The 20,321-nt window shown below is 35.6% G+C and overlaps 1 long non-coding RNA gene across 1 annotated transcript; it reads right to left on the reverse strand.

The window, feature by feature from the left end:
- Positions 1-414: 414 nt before the first annotated feature.
- LOC108308591 lies at positions 415-19,923 on the reverse strand. The gene is made up of 4 exons (XR_001826983.2): positions 19,864-19,923; positions 17,289-17,352; positions 1,215-1,396; positions 415-631 (listed from the first exon to the last, which is right to left on the reverse strand). It is a non-coding gene; the product is annotated as an uncharacterized LOC108308591 (long non-coding RNA).
- Positions 19,924-20,321: the final 398 nt, after the last annotated feature.

Consider the following 20,321-nt stretch of genomic DNA (forward strand, 5'->3'; position numbering starts at 1 on the left):
CCCTGACACTAGTAATATGAATAGGGTATGATGTCCAGAGGAAGGTCCTTTCTTCTTAGAATTTTCTCAACAATTCAGATACCTGCCCCTAGGTAGCTACTATATGTTGTTATATAATGTGGTCCTAGAAGGTAGTTACTTTTAGATAATATTAAATAGCAAAGACCTAATTCAACTTTTATTAATTTTATTTTAACATTTTTTTGAAAAAGCATGTAAATGCTAACTAAATAGCAGAAAAGCAGTAATTTTCTTTCACATTACCACACTAAATTTAAGTAAAACATCAATAGGATAACTAATAAAAGAAACAAATATCCAGGTGCAAACTACTTTCTAGTTTGACAAATGCTCAGTGTGTTATGATGTTAGATGATGAACACAGTATTTGTTGAATGCTCACTATATGGTGGATTCTGTGAAAGGTGCTATTCATTTATTGTGATCCCTTGTTTGTGGATGAGTAGACTGAAACTGAGAGTTGAGTAACTCATCCAAGGTTACACTTACAGTCAGCAGTGGAGCCAGGATTGTAATTAAGATGCACCTTCATTCAGCTTTAGGGTACTTGCCCTCTTATTTACAGTGCTGGTTTAATTTGACAGCAGCCTAAGGTCAGTCCAGGAGCTGCCTGCAGGAGCAAGACCAGATTCATAAGTATGCAACCTGTATAGTTCCACATAGAACCCCCAGCCATATCTACCCCTATTCTCACTGCATCGCCCCCCAACCTAGTTTAAAACTCTGCTGTCACTGTTTTGATACTTTGAAATCGTTAATAACTTTGAATAAGCAAACTTGCACTTTCATTTTGCATTGGGCTTTGCAAATTAAATAACCAATTCTATTCAGTATAGAAATTTCACAGAATACTTTCACCTTGGTTATTTTTTATTGAATTATTTTCCTTTTGAAAAAGACACCCAAGCAGACTGAATTTTTCTCTCTATATGGGTATGTATTAGTGATTTGTTCCTATAATCCCATTTCTAATCTACATGATTTCAAACTGACTCTACTAGGCATAGGCTCTTTGGTCAGTTCTTTGGGGGTCTTCTGTCCCTCTTAAGGTTGACCTATGGATTAACCACTTATTTTTCTCTTTTTCAGAAAGTTTATCACAGGGTTCTCTCCTTCTTCAGCTAATTTCCTCCCTGAGAGTGTGACTAAGGCTATTAATTCAATTATGTATTAAAAAGTAATAAAAAACTTACTGCAAAGGTTGTACACTGTCATCAAAAAACTCTTCAAAGACCAGTTGCAATTCGACCTTTTGATCAAAAGAAATGCACCAGCCTGATGCTGCACTTGCTCTTGCAGTTATTCCTGTTATATTATTTATTTCCTCTCTTTTTGGCCAGCTGGAGTTATAATATGCTTTGAGTCGCTAAAGGGGCTTTTAAGAAAGCAAGAGAAATGCATTTATGTCGTATGGAGGTTGCATGCTAATTACTAATCTGACAGGGTGTAATAACAATACAAAAGCATCAGTGAAGAGAAAAAATGAGCAGAATATGCAATTATTTTATGAAAGGGCTTCTTTCCTGGAGGGAGAAATCTGCACGTTTACCATCTGTAACAAAGGAGATGTTGAACTACATAAGTGAATTACCCCAGCTCTGAGTTCATGTGTATATGTAATGGGATGAACTTGAAATGACATTAAGTAATTTCATTATTGTCGAAAAATAAAGATCACCAAAAGGCATGACTAACATAGTAAACTCCAAAAATGGATTTTTAAAGTTTTTTCAAAGGGCTACAGTAATTTATATGAAAAATCAAATGTGATATAAAGTAATATACATTTTCCCAGATTTCAAAAATATATATTGCATAAAACTATCATTATTCTTTATAATGCATGTGAATGGAACATCTACAATATGCTGTAAGGAAAAGGAATCAGTCCATTAACACTGCAGCCTGAAAGTCAGAAGTTTCATTTCTCATAGCACATTTAGCCGTAGAGTTAAATAATCTGGAAAATGACTCTGGTTAATATTTAGAAAGAGTCTTCCTTTAAATGACCATAGAACAAAAGGGTTTTCATGCCAGCCTCAAACATAACATTTAAGTGTTTATCTCGGTCTCTATAAGTCTCTTTCAAGGACTTTCCAAAAAAGAAAAAGAAAAGTAGTTACTCCTCCCCAAAAAGTTGCCATGTGAAATAGAGAATAGAAATATTACTTCAACATTACAATCTAATATTTCTGCATCCTTAAAAGTATAGATGTTTGTCTTTCTGTTTTTAACATTCAGGATGCTCAGTAATTGATATGGCTATATATTTACTATTTTAATGAGAATGAATGTGCTTTAAAGATATAGAGACAAAGACATGTATTAATCTCAACTGGTCTGTGAATTCTAACAATGAGTGGTATCACATCTCTGTTTTGTAGGTTCAGAACAACTCCACCTCTATCCTCTTAGCATTCCAATTGGTACTGAGAATTAAATTTACAAAAATTAGATTAACAGGAGAAAAGCAAAATGTATGTTTTATATGGCATGGGAGGCCTCATTGAAAAAATGAAGATGTAAAGAAGCAGTTAGAATCTATTACTTATGTATAGTGAATAAGCCAAAGAGCAGTAAAAGTGAAGAAGCCGCTAAATTATATATGGAGAATTAAGAGTTATATTAGTGATGTCTGCATAGGCTTCTCTCGGTTTCAACTTCTTGTCCTTGAGGATAAGGACATTGCCTCTTTCTAATACAGGAAGAGCATCTTTCACATGGGAATTTCTTGTTCTGCTTTTGAGAAACAGCGCAAGGTCAACATGATCTTTTCACACCTGGCATTTTTCAAGTGTCTTTAACTTAGTCAATATGCAGGATTAGCACATTTTAACCCCTTCACCATCCACCTAGGGCGCTCAGACAGCTGCAGAGAACTGTTAAAGATCATGCCTTAGCTTGGGCTACATGCCAGAACAATGATTAGAAGGTTGGAAGACAAGCACGTTTAGGAAAAAGAAATGCCTTAAATCACCTATGCTGTTGTTGCCTTTACTCTTTCTCTTTCTCCTGAGATTATTTCATGACTTCAAGTATGCGTTGCATACTTATTTAATGTTGTGATATTTTTTGTTTTATAAAATTTTTAAAAACCTGTGAAATATAAGTCAAACATTAATTTCATTTAGTAGCTATCTCTGAGTTCTAATGTGAACGACTTGTGTTGTGGCACCTCAGAGGAGTGTTCTTCCCTTCCAGACTGTCCATACAAGACATCAATTTATTACATTGGTACAAATGTAATTGTGGTTTTGGACTGTGAATTTTAAATCATTCACTAGGCTCATACATATCTTTCTTAATCAAAAGAGCAACCATTACAACTAACACATTTTTTGCCAGTGAGAAGTAAGTTTGTTTATTCTTGTAGTGTAAAAATCATGCTTTGGGATTTGAGGAACTCTTGGAAAGCATTTTCTGCATCCTGCTGGTTGTGGAAGTGCTTTCCCTGCAAAAAGTTGGTGAGATACTTGAAGAAGTAGTAGTCAGTTGGCGAGAGGTCAGATGAATGTGGTGGATGAAGCAAAACTTTGTAACCCAATTTAATCAACTTTTGAAGCATTGGTTGTGCAACACGTGGTTGGGCATTGTGGAGAGGAATTGGGCCCTTTCCTTTGACCAATGCTGGCTGCAGGCATTGCAGTTTTCAGTGCATTTCATCAATTTGTTACACATATTTTTCAGATATAGTGGTTTCACTGGGACTCAGAAAGCAGTAGTGGATCTCACCAGCAGCAGATCACTGAATAGTGACCATAACCTTTTTTTTTTTTTTTTTTTTTTTTGTTTTTTTTTTTTTTTTTTTTTTTTTTTTTTTTTTTTGCAAGTTTGGATTTGGGACATGCTTTGGAGCCCCTTCTTTGTCTAACCACTGAACTGGTAATTGCCAGTGTCATATAAAATCCGCTTTCATTGCACGTCACAATCTTTTTTTATTTTTTATTTTTATTTGTTTGTTTTTTTGATGGAGCCTCACTCTGTCACCCAGGCTGGAGTGCAGTGGCACAATCTGGCTTACTGCAACCCCCGCCTCCTGGCTTCAAGCAATTCTCCTGCCTCAGCCTCCCGAGTAGCTAGGATTACAGATGTGCACCACCATGCCCAACTAATTTTTATATTTTTAGTAAAGACGGGCTTTTACCGTGTTTGTCAAGCTGGTCTTGAACACCTGACCTCATGAGCCACCCAGCTCTACCTCCCAAAGTGCTGGGATTACAGACATGAGCCACTGCACCCGGCCCTACTTTTTTTTCTTTTGAGATAGTGTCTCCCTCTGTCACCCAGGTTGGAGTGCAGTGGCATGATCATGGCTCACAGCAACCTCCACCTCCTAAGTTCAAGCAATTCTCCTGTGTCAGCCTCCAGAGTAGCTGGAATGGACTATAAGTCCACATCACCATGCCTGGCTAATTTTTGTATTTTTAGTAGAGATGGAGTTTCACCTTATTGGACAGCCTGGTCTCAAACTCCTGATCTCAGGTGATCCACCCACCTCGGCCTCCCAAAGTACTGGGATTACAGGCAAGAGCCACCCAACCCAGCCACACATGTCACAGTCTGATTGAGAAATGGTTCATTGTTACATAGAATAAGAAAAGATGACACTTCAAAACAATGATTTCTTTGATTTTCGCTTAGCTCATGAGGCACCCAGTTACCAAACATTTTCACCTTTCCAGTTTGCTTCAAATTCCGAATGACCTAAATTGGTCTATGTTGAATTCTTCAGCAACTTCTTGTGTAGTTTTAAGAGGATCATCTTTGACCATTGCTCTCAATTGGTTGCCGTCAACTTCCAATGACCTGCTACTACGCTCCTCATCTTCAAGGCTCTCTTCCTTTTCAAAACTTCTTGACCCACCGCTGTACTATACATTCCTTAGCAGTTTCTTGACTAAATGTGTTGTTGATGTTGTGAGTTGTCTCCCTGCTTTACTACCCATTTTGAACTCAACTAAGAAAACACTGGCTGGGTGCTGTGGCTTGTATCATCTCAGCACCTAAGGAAGCCAAAGTGGGCGGATTATGAAGTCAGAAGATGGAGACTACCCTGTCCAACATGGTGAAACCCTGTCTCTACTAAAAATACAAACATTAACTGGGTGTGGTGGCACGCATCTATGGTCCCAGCTGCTTGGGAGGCTGAGGCAGGAGAATTGCTTCAACCAAGGAGTTGGACGTTTCAGTGAGCTGAGATTGCACCACTGCGCTCTAGCCTGGCAACAGGCAACACTCCAGCTCAAAAAAAAAAAAAAAAAAAAATGGAAAATTGCTCAGATTTGCTTTTGGTCTAACATTATTTGTATAGTCTAAAATAAATAGAAACAGCAAGTAAAAAAACATAGAGTCATCAGCAAAAAAACATAAAGTGAGAAATGCACATGAAAATGATGTATAACCTAACCACATTTATTTAAGAATGTGTTCCAATATCAAATGGCAAATTTCAACAGAGCAAAAACTGCAATTACTCTTGCACCAACCTGCACCATCTGCATTTTCCACAGTAAATATTTCTGAGAAAAAAACAAAATTATCTAAAAATAATTTATAAAGCAGTTTTTAAATTGTTATGCCATCTTTGGGTATTAATTTTTCTTTGTGCTGATGTACGTCTTCTTCTAATTCCACAGTTTAATTCTTATTCTAGTATCGCTGTGCTATTCATAATTAGAAAAATTATTTAAATATATGTATTTAGTATGATCGCTCCATAACGTGGGAAAAAAAGCAGTATGTAGTATAGTTTACACAGCATGACATAAGTTTTACAGAAAGTACATGAAAACCTACCTAGAAATCCAGAGACATGTCTTATGTACAAAAAGATGTGAAGTAGACAGTGGTGCTTAATTGTATCAGTGTTATCTCCATTTGTAAACATTTGGAAGATTGGGATCCAATCTGCCCAACTAGATTTTTTAAGTGACTAGGATGGATCACTGTTTATTAAGCACACAGTATAAAAAGGACACATTTGTTGTCTGTTGATTTCATGCTCACAGAGTAAGCAAAAAGGAAATGCACCATCAGTCAGGTGAACAGTATTCCTCATATGTGAACCTTTTTGAGAACTGGATGAGTTTTCAGTCATGCCCTATTATGTTAGTCTCATATTTCTTTACTTTTTCTTTTTATTGAGTCTGGTTTCTTGAAAGTTTCATATGTATATATTTAAGGATAAACTCATTGATCTATTTTCCATTGATCTAGATTATTCAGCATCTTGGAAATAATGAAAGGAAGTAAGTGTGATTCTAATTTCAATATTCCTTTATTGATAAAACTTTACATTTAGTTCAGAGTCATTTTATTGATGACAATGGATATTTTAAGAAGATGTTCATGAATCATCCTCTAACCCAGTGATAAAGTGGGAAAAGGTGAAAATGCAATGATTTCATTCCTTCTTTCCTTCGGCACCATTTCCCAATCCCCCTAGAATTTTCTTGCGCTAAGTAGAAAATGACACATGGGGTTTCACATAGATGAGGCATGATTTCTTTTCAGAATTTTTGAACATTTGAACTGTTCCATTCCCTACAGTATTCACTGTGGCATCACTTTTAAGGCCCTAGCTGTCTCACATTGTGATGTTTCTTGCCCAAGCTCAAGTTTTGTACTACACCTTATTTTTCTCTGATCATCTTCATATGAATGTTTCAAGGCTGTTTATAATTACGTCAGTAATAAGGCTGAACACTATCACTCCTTCAGTCAAAAACTGTTTTTAAGCATCAAAAACACTTGATTTAAATTATGTAATAATATATTCCTTTTTAACAATAGAACTGCTTAAATATAAGAAATAGCTTTTTATGTAGTATAAGCCACATTTCTGGTTATCATATTCTATTACCATAACATGATTTTTGGTAAGAAATTACGTATTAAACATAATCAAAAGTCCACCACTGAGAGTGGTGACATAAAACAGTTTTATTCTTCTCATTATACTGCCACCTATTTTGGTGCAGGTGAAATTCATTAAGAGAATTAGAGAATTTTAACTGTCATGTCATAAGAGAGGCAAAACATTTTTTAGCTAATACCTGATTTCCTTAAAAATTTACTGTCTTTTAAAATATGGTGGTCTATCTCTGTAGATTATGACATGCATTCTGTAGACTCAGTGTATCTTCCCCTTCTCAAATTTGAGTAATGACAAAATGTTTTTGAATGAAACGCAAGGTATTTAATAAGGTATTGGTTGAGAACTGAGTATTAAAATACTCTAAAAGTCTTTTTAGAACTCTATTTAGACTTTTAGAAATAATGTAGTCAAAAGATTCTTTGCCTACATATAGTCATTTGCTTTCCAATGGAATCCCAGAGCAATGGTATTATTGTCCCTATTTCACAAATGCAGATTTATCCAATGTATATGCTCATCTTACAACTGTGTGATTATTAATGAGCAACATAGTTGGTGATGCGGACGGGAGGCAGGGGACGGTTTTCAGTGTAATGGAATAAAATGTTACTCCAAACAGCTGAGTATAATGTTTCTCTCATGAGATCTTCCCTTCTCTTTTTATCTTATCTATTCACTCCTAAAAAAAAAAAAAAAAAAAAAAAAAAACTTTGCATATTCTCTACCCCACCTCAGGGCTCATCTCTACATCATACTTTTCCAGGTACATTGCCCACTTAAAATCTGTTCATTCTGTTATTCTGAGTTCATATTCTCAGGAGAAGAAAGTTGATAGTCCCAACTCATATTTTGGTGTGATGTCAGAACATAATGGCACTGGTCGATCTATGTGTTTTGTTGTTGCCTCTGAGTCATATTTGTTTCTGGTACAATCAGCTTAGATTGAATATAGAGGACCACGTGGCAAACGTTGCTACCTAAAAGTTACCCCCTTCACCAGGTAACTATGGGACGATCGTGGATATCTGGAATAAACAATGGGAAAGAGAGGGTGAGCTGAGCAGATGATGGGTGCATATTTTTCTTGATATTTTTAATGGCAAAACTTAGGAATGTCGTATTTTAGAATGATAAACTGCATTAAAAGATATAGCACTGTTAGGAATCACAAATGGTGAATGCTTCATTCAGGGCTTAATTTTTATTTGATACTGAGAGCTCATACTGCCACTCAGATAAGCTCAGTACAGAAAACTTTCAAAATGGAATCTTTTGTAATCCTTGGCAATTCCCTGGGAGCATCTCTGGATGAGGATACTTGACTGTTACCTAAGCCTTCTTCCATCTCTACAATTTATATTCTTAGTTGCATTTCTTTAAGATTTTGTACTAGAGAGCACTTTAAAGTATAACCACAGCATTTTTGCTGTTCCAGTACAAACTTGACTTTTTTATATGAAGAGCAGAGATCGAGAAATGTAAGCAGTTTGTAAAAGGTCATCTAACCAAGAACAGCTATGAATTCAAATACCTGTGTTATCAGATCAGTTAGTTTTCCTGAAACCACCCTCCTTCTATCCAAAGCTAAATTTAAAAATATTCTAAATACTATGGACACACTTACTATTCAGTGTGTATGGAAGCAAGGTGAACTGAATGAATACTATGATTTCTGAAGATATTTTATATATCAACTCTGGATAACTTTCAATATTGAGGAAATAGTAAGCTATATTATAATGAAAACTGAAACTTGTTTGAAATCTTTCTTTGATTCATAAGGAATTCCAGTGACACTTTTATGAACATCTTTGCTGCGTTCAGAGTGCTTGTTCTTCCACAGTTTATAAATTGAAACCTAATCTCTGATGTGGCAGAATTAAGAGACAGGGCCTTTAGGAGGTAATGAGGTCGTGAAGGCTCTGCCCTCATCAAGGAGATAGTGTCCTTATACAAGAGGATTGAGGGAGACCTTTTACCCTTCTGCCGTGTGTGCACATAGCTAGAAGGCACTGTCTAGGAGAAGCAGACCGTTACCAGACACTGAATCTGCTGGTGCCTTGAATTGGACTTTCAGCCTTCAGAACCATGAACAGTAAGTTTCTATTGTTTATAAATTACCGAGTTGAAGGTATTTTGCTCTAACAGCCCAAATGGACTAAGGCAAAAATTGGTACAAAGAAATGGGGTACTGTATTTGCTGTAAGAAATACCTTAAAATGTGGAGTGGCCTTGAAACTAGTCAATTGGTAGAGGCTGGAAGTACATACTAGAAAAAGCCTACATCATCATGAATGGAGCATTAAGGGCAATTTGAGTGAGGGTTTAGAAGACAGCTATACAGCTATAGAGAAAGTCTCAATCTTCTTAGAGATTACCTGAGTGGTCATGATCAGATGTTGGTAGGAATATGCATAGTGGAGACTATTCTGGTGAAGTTTCAGCTGGAACTGAGGCATATGTTATTAGAAACTGAAGGAAAGGCCATCCTTTTAATAAAGTGGCAAAGAATCTGAATGAATCGTGTTAGTGTTCTAGTGCTTTGTGGAAGGAGAAACTTAGGAGTGATGAAATTGGATATTTAGCAGAATAAATATCTAAGCAAGAGGTTGAGAAGTTGAGGGTATGGCATGGCTTCTCTTGACTATTTATATTAAAATGTAAGAAGAGAGAACAAATTAAAGATGGAATGTATAATCAGAAGAGAAGCAGTATTTAAGATTTGAAAAATTCTTAGCCTGACCATGTTGTAAAGTCTGGAGAAGGAAATTTCAGAGAGAACACCAAGGATGTGGCCAAGCAAACCTTGCAAGCAACTCTTGAGTAAGAGATTTGTATGAATAGGAGGAATCTAGGTGCTGCTACTTCAGACAAAGAAAGAATAACCCTGGGCCAGGCATAGTGGCTCAAACCTTTAATCCCAGCACTTTGATGGGTTAAGGTAGACAGATCACCTGAGGCCAAGAGTTCATGACTAGCCTGGCCAACATGGTAAAACCCTGTCACTACTAAAAATACAAAAAATTAGCCAGGTATGGTGGCTCACGCCTATGGTCCCAGCTACTCCTTTCCCATCGCAGGCTCAGGATGCCAGGGTCTTCAGGGGCAGAGTGATTTGAAAGCTCTACCCGAGCTGTGACTCAAGTAGGCAGAAGTGAACCTCCAGCTGTTCCTCCAGAGGGCACAGGTAATATACCTGGATAGTGTTTGAAAGGTGCTATTTCTGCTGCAATGCCGAGTCCGCAAGCTCTAGGCACATGGTTATCTCCACTTAGATTTCAAAGACTGCTCTAGAGAGCCTTGCAGCTTGAGAATAATCTCTGACTTGTCTCACCTTCCAAACACACTGGGGTGGTAGATGGGCCCTAAAGGCTCCAGGATGCCATGGCCCCATGGCGTTGCTGGGCCCAGCTCATGCTACCATATTGGATACTGCAGGTCTAAACTCTCACGTCTAATCATTTTCTGAGGCAAATGAGTAGGCAGCTCTGATACTTGGAAGTCGCACTCCTGAATCTCTGCCAGGCAGGAATTGCACACTGGTAGCTCTCCTGGTCACTTGTCTTTGGAATATCCTTCCCTCCACAGCTCTCCTGGGCCTATAGTTTGTTCTGTTGGTTTTGGACTTTCCTGAGACCAAGTACCTCTTGCTTCCTTACGATTTCTCACTTTTGAAATGGGAATGTCTATGTCTGCGTCACCATTGTATTTTGGAAGCACATAACTTACTCTATTACCCAAGCTCATAACTGGGAAGAAATTTTGCTTCAGAATGAATCACAACCTTGAGTTTCACTCATATCTTAGATGATATTTAGATGAGCCTTTGGACTTAGACTTTAAAGTTGATGCTGGAATAGGCAAGACTTTTGGAGTATTTGAATGAAATAAATGTATTTTGTAAATGAGAAGGACATTAACTTTAGGGATTTGGGGACGGAGTGCTGTGATTTGAATGCTGTTACCCTAAAATTTACAGATTAACACTAAATCCTCAAGTGATAGTATTAACAAATGAAGCTTTTAGGAGATGATTAGGATAGGCGGGCTCTTCCCTTCTGAATGTGATTTCTTCCCTAATAAAAGAGGTTTGAGGGAGACCTTTTACCCTCCTGCAATGTGAAGACACAGCTAGAAGGTGCTGTTTAGAGCAATTGACTTTCACCAAACACTAAAGCTGCTAGTGGCTTGATCATGGAGTTACCAGTCTCCAGAGCTGTAAGTAATAAATTTCTATTTTTTTGTAAATTATCCAGTCTAAGGAATTTTTTTTATAGAACCCGAAAGAGTCTAAGACAATCTTTGAATGCAGAAAATTGGATTCAGTCTATGCATGACCCAGAAGAAGTTTTGGTTTTCAGCGAATACTTAAGTTTTCTTACCTGTCGTTCATCCGTTTTGCATACAAGTAAAGTGCAGAAACTTCCATTTGTATAGCCTCTGTGTATCTGTTCAACTAGCTGGTTCTTAAGGATCACATAGGGAACAAAATGAAAGAATAGACAAATGTGTTCCATCAGCTGTGCAAGCTTTTACTTTCCTGATTCTGGAATCTCCAGTAGGTTTCATGGGTTCCTGGAAAAGTTCTTGGCCACATCTAGGTCAGTAAATTGCTTCAGTAAGTTACACCCTTGTTTGTTGACTTTGTATTTTTATGTTTCAAACACAAGAGGTATATTAATTTTTAAAATTGTTAGTGGCCGGGTGCAGTGGCTCACGCCTGTAATCCCGACACTTTGGGAGGTCAAGGTGGGCAGATCACCTGAGGTTGGGAGTTGGAGACCTGACCAACATGGAGAAACCCTGTCTCTACTAAAAATACAAAATTAGCCAGGCATGGTGGCACATGCCTATAATCCCAACTACCTAGGAGGCTGAGGCAGGAGAATCACTTGAACCCAGGAGGCAGAGGTTGCGGTGAGCTGAGATCTCGCCATTGCACTCCAATCTGGGCAACAAGAGTGAAAATATGTCTCAACAACAACAAAAAACTGTACTAGCACTGTCCAAAAGTAATATAATGTGGATCCCAAATGGGCTTTTCATTTTTTTTTCTAGTAGCCACATTACGAAAATAAATCTAATTAAATTAAAGATGAAGATAATTTTTAAATCTATTTTATTTGCCTAGTGTTCAAAAATGTTTTTATTTCAAATAAAATCAATATGACGTGATTAATGAGATATTTTCTATTTCTTTCCTTCATACTAAGTCATTGAAATCCAATGTGTATTTTATTCCTACAAAAGCACTCAGATTGAACTTGCCCTATTTCACATTCCCAAATACCACAAGTGGCTCATGGCTACCATATTGGATACTGCAGGTCTAAACTCTCACTTCTAATCATTTTCAGAGGCAAAGAAGTAGGCATGATTTTGCTATGACCAATTAATATCTTATAGAAAAACTTTACAATGATCATTTTCATATACTGTAGTATTATATGTTAAGATATATGGAAAATTTTATTTAAATGCATACTGCTAAATATGATAGAAAATGAAAAAAATTAATTACAGGGACTAAAGTAAATGGAGGTATATTCATAAGATAATACTAAATTATCCAAATGTTATTATAAACAAACATGAGTATATAAATAGAGCCTTCATATTATTAATTGAAAAAAGATGGCATCTGCATTTTCCATAGTAAATATTTATGAGAATCAGACAAAAATAATATTAACTGAAAATAATTTATAAAGCAGTTTTTTTAAATTGTAATTCCATCTGTGAGTATTAATTTTTTGTGTGCTGACATATGTCTTATTCTAATTCCACATATGTCTAATCCTTATCCTAGTATTGCTGTACTATTCATAATTTGAAAAATTAACTAAATGTGTGCATTTACTTTAATAACCCCTTAGGTGAAAAAAATAAAAGCAGTATGCAGAATAGTTTATATAACATGATCTAAGATTTATAAAAAGTATATGTAAACCTGCATAAAGAAATCCAGAAATAACATGTATCATGTTATTACCAACTGCTTTCTCTTGGTATTAGAATTGGAAGGCCAGAAAATAAATAACACTATTTTTCTTATTATGCATAATACTTTTTTTGGTGAGAAATTTATGGAAGGTTTTTACATTTTTGTTTTCATATCTTTCTAATTAAATAATCTAAAAGGAAAGCTATCTAAAGTAGAAAATTATTTGTGTCTTTATTAACTTATGTTATCATACTTGTATTTTGTTGCTCTGTCCTATGTTTCCAAGGCTATCAAAAATTCAAGAAGATGCTATAAGTGTTCTAGACTATTTAGATAGTCCAAATAGGGGAAACTGAAAGCATTTATTGACACAAGGCACTAAATAATGTAATAACCACATAACATTTTCATTTCTGACAAGCTTCTGAAGATCTAGGAAACACTAAAATCACAGTTAAAATAATAATGATTCAGTATTTGATTGTGTTCAACCAGGGTAGATTCACTCTCCCTCTCAGAGACTAAAAAGCCCTTGATTTTTTGGAGAGGCATGGTTAATGCGTGTTTAAAATTATTGTGACTATGTGACTATTATTTTCATCTATTGATAAAGAATATGTTCATGATGGATTTTTTGGTCTTTAAAAACTAATTTTAGTGACCAAGGGTGAGTTTAAAAATTAAAAATTAAACTCTTTAAGAGGACAGATGTTGACAGGATTGGAGGGAATAACCAACTGTAATATAAAAGAGAGTGGAAACCCAGGAAAATAAACATCACAGGAGCATTCAACTGTCTTTTCTCCTAAGTATCTGCTAATCTAAGTAAACTGGGCTTTGAGGTTTGTTGCTGTGCTGGGCAGAGGGAGGAAAGTCAAAGTCAGTGCCTGACATCTGGGGCCGAGAACCCCATGGGAAACCAAACCCCCATTAACTAGGAACCACAAAATACCACACCCTCAGGAAGAGAGGAAGTAATCATGACTCTCATGGTCAGAAATGGGGGTGAAGGTGGAGGAAAAGTCTCCGTTTACCATCTAGAGAAGAAGAAAAAGGAAAAGAAGTAAACAAAGCAATCCTGGGATGGGGCTGTGGATTGTAAATCACTATAATTTCTTTGTCTTTTACTCAGAATGAATTAGTGGCCCTTATCGGGCTTGAGGCAGAAAACTAATAGGATCTGAATTAAGTTCTAGAAGTATCCTCTGGGCTGCTGTATGGGAGACAGTCTATAGGAGGAAGGATGGATGCAAGGAGGCCAGTTAGTTCGCTGGTGCAGTAACTTATCAAGAGGGTGTTCAGACCACAGTGACAAGTAGAAGTGATGAAAAGAGGTCATGCCTAGACATTTTTCACAGGTACAACAGTTTGGGTTTTCTGACTATGAATAAGGGATGTGAGCAAAAGTAGTCTTTTGCTAATCAGAAAATCCAAAAGTCAACTACTTTCACCAAAGTAGTTGAAAACACACCCATCAATCGAGCAGGTTCACTCAAAAGTGTATTTGTTAGACCTATTTCTACTTATGTCAGCAAGAAGATCTGTACAAGAATATACTATTATACAGTATTTATTATTGTTCATTTTGTTCCTATTATCCAGGGAATAAACAAAATGCAATATTTTAAAATCATGTAATACTATTCCACAATTAAAGTGAAATTGATCTATGTCCATTAACATAACTAATCTCAAAAATAAAGTTGAGTGAAAAAAATTAATAGGTACAGTATAACACTCTTTATGTAAAAAAATAAAATCCATAATTTAATATTATGCATTGAGTAGAAATATATAAATTTTTGGAAGCATACAAAAATTTGAATTAGAAGGACATGAACAGCTTCATGGAAGTGATAATCATTTGGCAAAGAAGAAAATCAAGATGAGTACCTTGGCATTTGTTATAATCTGCATTTCTCTATATTTTCTTAAATTCATTACATTTATCAAAGTCTTGGAGAAAAAAGCTGTTTAAAAGAGAATTCTAACCAATAAAATTGCAAGTCACTTGATGGCATGGATATAATTTTATATAGTTTCTGAGCTTGTAGCTACTCAAATTATGTTCAACAATTTTGGCAAAATTCATTGGGAACCTACTGTGTTCTGAGAGTGCTCAAAGAACAGGATTCTGACCCCAAGAAACACAATTAGGTTACGTTTCTTGTTTTTCTTAAAATCGATACATTCCTAAAATGAGATAAGTGAAAGTGTAGGCAAAGTATGGGAGATGTGTGTATTTATTCTGATTGGGAGCAATTTTTGTTGGGGGACAAAGTGTATATAATAATTTAGAAATGTATTAAGTTGTTAGAATAAAAACAGGGGTTGCCAATTCCACAGAATCATAAAACAAAAGCCATATTTCAAGTGAGTAAATTACGTAAGCAAAGGAGCAAAACCCTTTAAAACTGAATCTCAAACCTAAAAAAAGTGTATTCGGTGTTTTTTTCCAAAAACTAGTTGAGTTGCAGCACCTGAATTTTATATGTCATTCTTAAGCTTTAAAATTGTGGATGTTAAGCCTATGTTAATTAAACATGACATGAAATGTTAAATAACATATGTATGAATATTTTATGTGTGAAAACATTTTGAAAGCTCTGCTATGCCACATAAATCTCAGGTACCCAGTTTTATAAACATAGATATATGAATTTAAGAATAATAATAAAAGCTATATAATGCTCACTTACTTAGGGTCATGCATAATAGAAATTAAAATATTAAACTACCTCTGTGTATTACATTATCAAATTATTTCTTCAGCCCTAAGAGGTTGTAAGTACTAACATGAATGCTGCATTACAGATAATTAGCATGACGTTTAGACAGAATAAATGAATAGCTCAGTTAGCAAGTGGTTCTCTGAAGTTCTATAACCCAGCTACTAGAACCTCTGCAGTTGCTGGGTAGGATATCTGTGGTCCTTTCTGTGGTCCTTTCTGTGGATGGCAGTATAACCTTGGGGTTAAAATTTTAAATTTGTAATCAGGGGGATCTAGGTTCAAACCCTAGCTCATTTAATTAGCATCTGAATTACCTCAAAGGTGTTAAATTCTCAAGTCTTATGTTTCTTATTTATGAAATTATTGATTATAGTAACTACAATAGACATGTTGTATGTTGTAAGAATAGTGTGAGACTTAAGGTAATGCCTAGGTTTAAAATAGTCCCTAGTGTCTAGTAAACGTGTTCAATTTGTTATTATATATTTTTAAATATTAAGTAGATAGGAAGTTAATGGTCAGTCTCAGGTTAACAAATTAATTGAATAACAGTTAACACACAAGAACAAATTAGGAAACTTCCCATAATCTCATATTATTCTGTCATAAATAGTTTTGTCATCATTTGGGATGAAGTACATTCTTAAAACATTCAACATGTTAAGAGTTGTAGTCAAAATCTAAGTACTAGTAATATTCTAGTATTAAGCATAGATTAATACTAGATTGATTGATTGTTATAACTGTCTTTTGTGAGTATTGAGAAATGATCATATTAGCATTTTTGTTTATGTGTACAATATCATTCATGGTATTCTATTTGAAGCCCAACATATTAGAGTGTGAAAACTGATGATTTAATTTTTATGTAATTAGTTAACTTTTTTTTCTTCCTTGTGTTATCTTACTTACCTTATCTAATCTTAAAACCTCACATTTTTTTGAGATACTTCATGAAAATTCACAGAATTTGTTTTCCAATGGTCCATATTTAATACACAATGAAGAAAATAGCATATTTGTAAGACACATTATTCTCATATTTTATTGGATCAAAAATAAATCTTATTTTACTGATGCTTATCACCATGTGCAAAAATAATTTTGCAAAGTATGGTATTTCTATTGGTGTCCTTTCTCATATTCATGTGATAAAATATTGATTTCCAGATATCCTTTCACAAATCCCTAAAACAATATCCAGCTTACCCTTGAAATGCACATGATCTCTATTTCTCTCTTTTTCTTTAATGCCTTCACCTATCCATTAAGTACACACATAATAGGCCTCAATTGTATTTTCTGTATCAATTTCTCTTTCACTGTATCTTAAAGGAATTCTCTATGAAACTAGACTACATATTAATTTCTATCTTCTTTAAAAGGTCACAAATATGAAAAAACTACAATCTACTCACTTTTACTCAAATACATAATCAGCGTAGTCTAAAATCACCATTGTCTCTTGTAAAGCACTCCTGTTCAAATTAAAAGCTAAACTTTTCATAAGTTCAAGCAACAATGTGCACTTCTATGTATTTAATTCACTTTTCACTAAAAACCTCTCATATAAGCAAACAGGCCACATCATGACCTGATTCTGAAAGTAAAATCTTAATTCCCCTTGGAAGAAATTATCTCATGAAGACGAGACATGAAAGAATGAAAGTAACCAAGCTAAAAGAGTATTGAATGTATATTAACTGATAGTTACCTAATCTTTCATTAATTCCTTAGTGTTCAAGCCCTCACCACTATCCTCTTTTAAAGTAAAATGCCTGAAAAACAAACGGTAAAAACACATTGTATTTATAATAGAAGAATTCTATCAAAATGATCATGATATTAAAAAGTACCATTAGGGAGAAAATGTAACACAATAGACGGAAATATGGATTCTGACATTTAACAGACATAGATAAACATACATCTACTAATTTAATAGGTCTCTTGTATCCCAATCTAATCTAATTCAAGATCCAAATCTAGTGTTTTCTTATCCATGAAGCTCTCATACAGAACATTACAGACCATCTTCTTCCCCGAAGTATTTCTTAATTCATTTTTATTTCATACATAATATTCATCTCTATAGTATATATAATTATATAAGTATAATTTAACTTTAGCATTCCCATCTAGACTATGAGCAACTTGATGAAAATAGGGTGATATTCCCCACAGTGGTGCCTGGCATAGTGTCTTGCACAAAGTTTGTAGTCGATAAATACTTCTTTTCTACATTGCTAAAAGCAGCTATTTAGGCTCAAGATAGAAGATTAAAATTTTGATCTCATAAGAGGAGCAGAAAAAAATGTTAAGTTTTGAATCGAAAAAAATCTCAACATTTGTTTTCATGATTGCTAAAAACAGTATTTAGATCACATTAAAAAATAAGCAAGTTTACCAAAAAAGCAAATAAATAGAACAGAGGAAGGAGAAGAAGATGAATTTTACTTAAGAGCTACATTAATCAACATAGGAGTGGTTATTTGATATAGATCAAATAATCCTGTGTATTTAATTTTAAGACCCAATCTATTTCAACCCAAGACTTAAGATTTATAAGTTATCTTTCTTTTGTTTCCAGTTAGAAAGAAAAAAAGAAGTGCTATTTTCAGGCAGAGAATCATACAATTTTAAAAATGGTCTAGCATTTTCAAATTATTTATACCTTACCTACTTATATTGCTTGTGCCAGATGTACAGATTTTACATCTGAATAACAAAGAAAACCATGTGTCCTTGTCTGTAAAGCTGAAATTTTACTTCAGCAGTAGGAAATTGAGAACATTAGTGACTACTCCAAATGTATCTTGCACATTTCAAATAAATTCACAAGCTAGAACTTTCCATTCTCCCTCCTGCCCAAAGATTTGTACATCCTACTTCTTCAGCCTGGATGCTTCTTCCTTACTCAGTCCACAATACTTACCTACCTTTTGCCTCAGCAAGTTTTATTTGTTTTTCAGCTCCCTTTAAATCCTACTTTATCAGGGGGAGGAAAAAAAAAAAAAAAAAACCTTCCTCAATTGCCTCTACTCCTAGGCCAACTTCATTTATTATGTACTCTCCTAGTGATTACTTCTGATTTGGAATTCTTATCTGTTGTTAAATATGGGGTCATTGTGTGATAATTTGATTTATTCCTTGCATCCTGTATTAGACTGAAAACTAGGGAGGTGATGATGAGTCACAGATATTTTTATTCACACTGTCAGATACACAGTAAGGCAGGTACCCTTATTGAATAATAAACTGAAATTATTTACTTGAAAATATCAATTCATTTTTAAAGTACTGTGCAGCCTCTTCACCTCAATGTGGCATGAATATCAATTATTTTGGGATCAAATTATATTAATAGAATTTTTTAAAATTATCTACAGCAATGATTTATTAAATGCATTTGGTCTTTTTTTTCACTTACCTCAGATTATGTTATACTCTTCACAAACCACCTATTATCAGATGAATGCATTTTTTTTTTTGAGATGGAGTCTCACTCTGTCACACAGGCTGGAGTGCAGTGGCACGATCTCAGCTCACTGTATCCTCTGCCTCTTGGGTTCAAGCAATTCACCTGCTTCAGCCTCCCAAATAGCTGGGATTACAGGCACACACCACCACACCAAGCTAATTTTTCTGTTTTTAGTAGAGATGGGGTTTCGCCATGTTGGCCAGGATGGTCTTGAACTGCTGGCCTCAAGTGATCCAACCATCTCAGCCTCCAGAAATGCTGAGATTATAGGCATGAGCCACTGTACCGGGCCCAAATTAATGTATTCTTATTTCTTCTACTCTTCTCAAAACCATCTATATTTTTGCCCAAAGCTACCGATAGACCTTTCTCTCCCACTATTTTTAACATTGATTTTATCGAGGCCAGTCTCTTTAGGAGTTAAGAGCTTGTGGACACTATGCCTGCTTCAAGTGGTCACTGAAAATACTCCATCCCCTCAGCATCCCCTCTTCCTCATTTAGCCAGGTTCTGCTTATCGTTAAACATACAACTGCCATCCCTCCTTCCTGCCGACTCTCCCACACTCTGTCCATTCCCTTCAACTCCCAATTGCTGTTGTACTTTTATCCTGTTCCACGCAATTTAGAACTTGCTCATAAGATGTCTTGTATTATTAATGGATATTTTAGACATTCTGTATCGCATCCCCCAACTAAAACACAAGCTTGCAGTCAGGAATTGTACAAAAACACTTCTGTATCCCAAGGCAGTTCCAAATATATCATGGCCAGGGTCCAAATCTCCATTAGGGCCAATCACTATTCACCTATCAAGTCTTTCTTGGTTTCAAATACATTTGTGAAACCTTCATCCTCTGTCAGTACCTGGCACATGCCTGTATTATGGTCATTTTAGCCCTTTGTGTTGTCATATTTTTCTGCTTTTTTTTTTTTTTGAGAGGGACACTCACCCTTGCCACCCAGGCTGGACTGCAGTGGCATGATCTCGGCTTACTGCAACCTTTGCTTCCTGAGTTCAAGCAATTCTCCTGACTCTGCCTCCTGAGTGGCTGGGACTAGAGGCGCATGCCACCATGCCCAGCTAACTTTTGTACTTTTAGTAGAGATGGGATTTCACCACAATGGCCAGGCTGGCTTCGAACTCCTGAGCACAGGTGATCCACCTGCCTCGACCTCCCAGAGTGCTGGGATTACACGCCTGGCTGTTTTCTGCTTTGCTTTTGTCTCCCCACTAGAAGCAGAGCCTGGTGAGGTAAAGGATTAT

Source organism: Cebus imitator, unplaced genomic scaffold (assembly GCF_001604975.1).
Source record: "Cebus imitator isolate Cc_AM_T3 unplaced genomic scaffold, Cebus_imitator-1.0 Scaffold86, whole genome shotgun sequence".
Taxonomy (NCBI): domain Eukaryota; kingdom Metazoa; phylum Chordata; class Mammalia; order Primates; family Cebidae; genus Cebus; species Cebus imitator.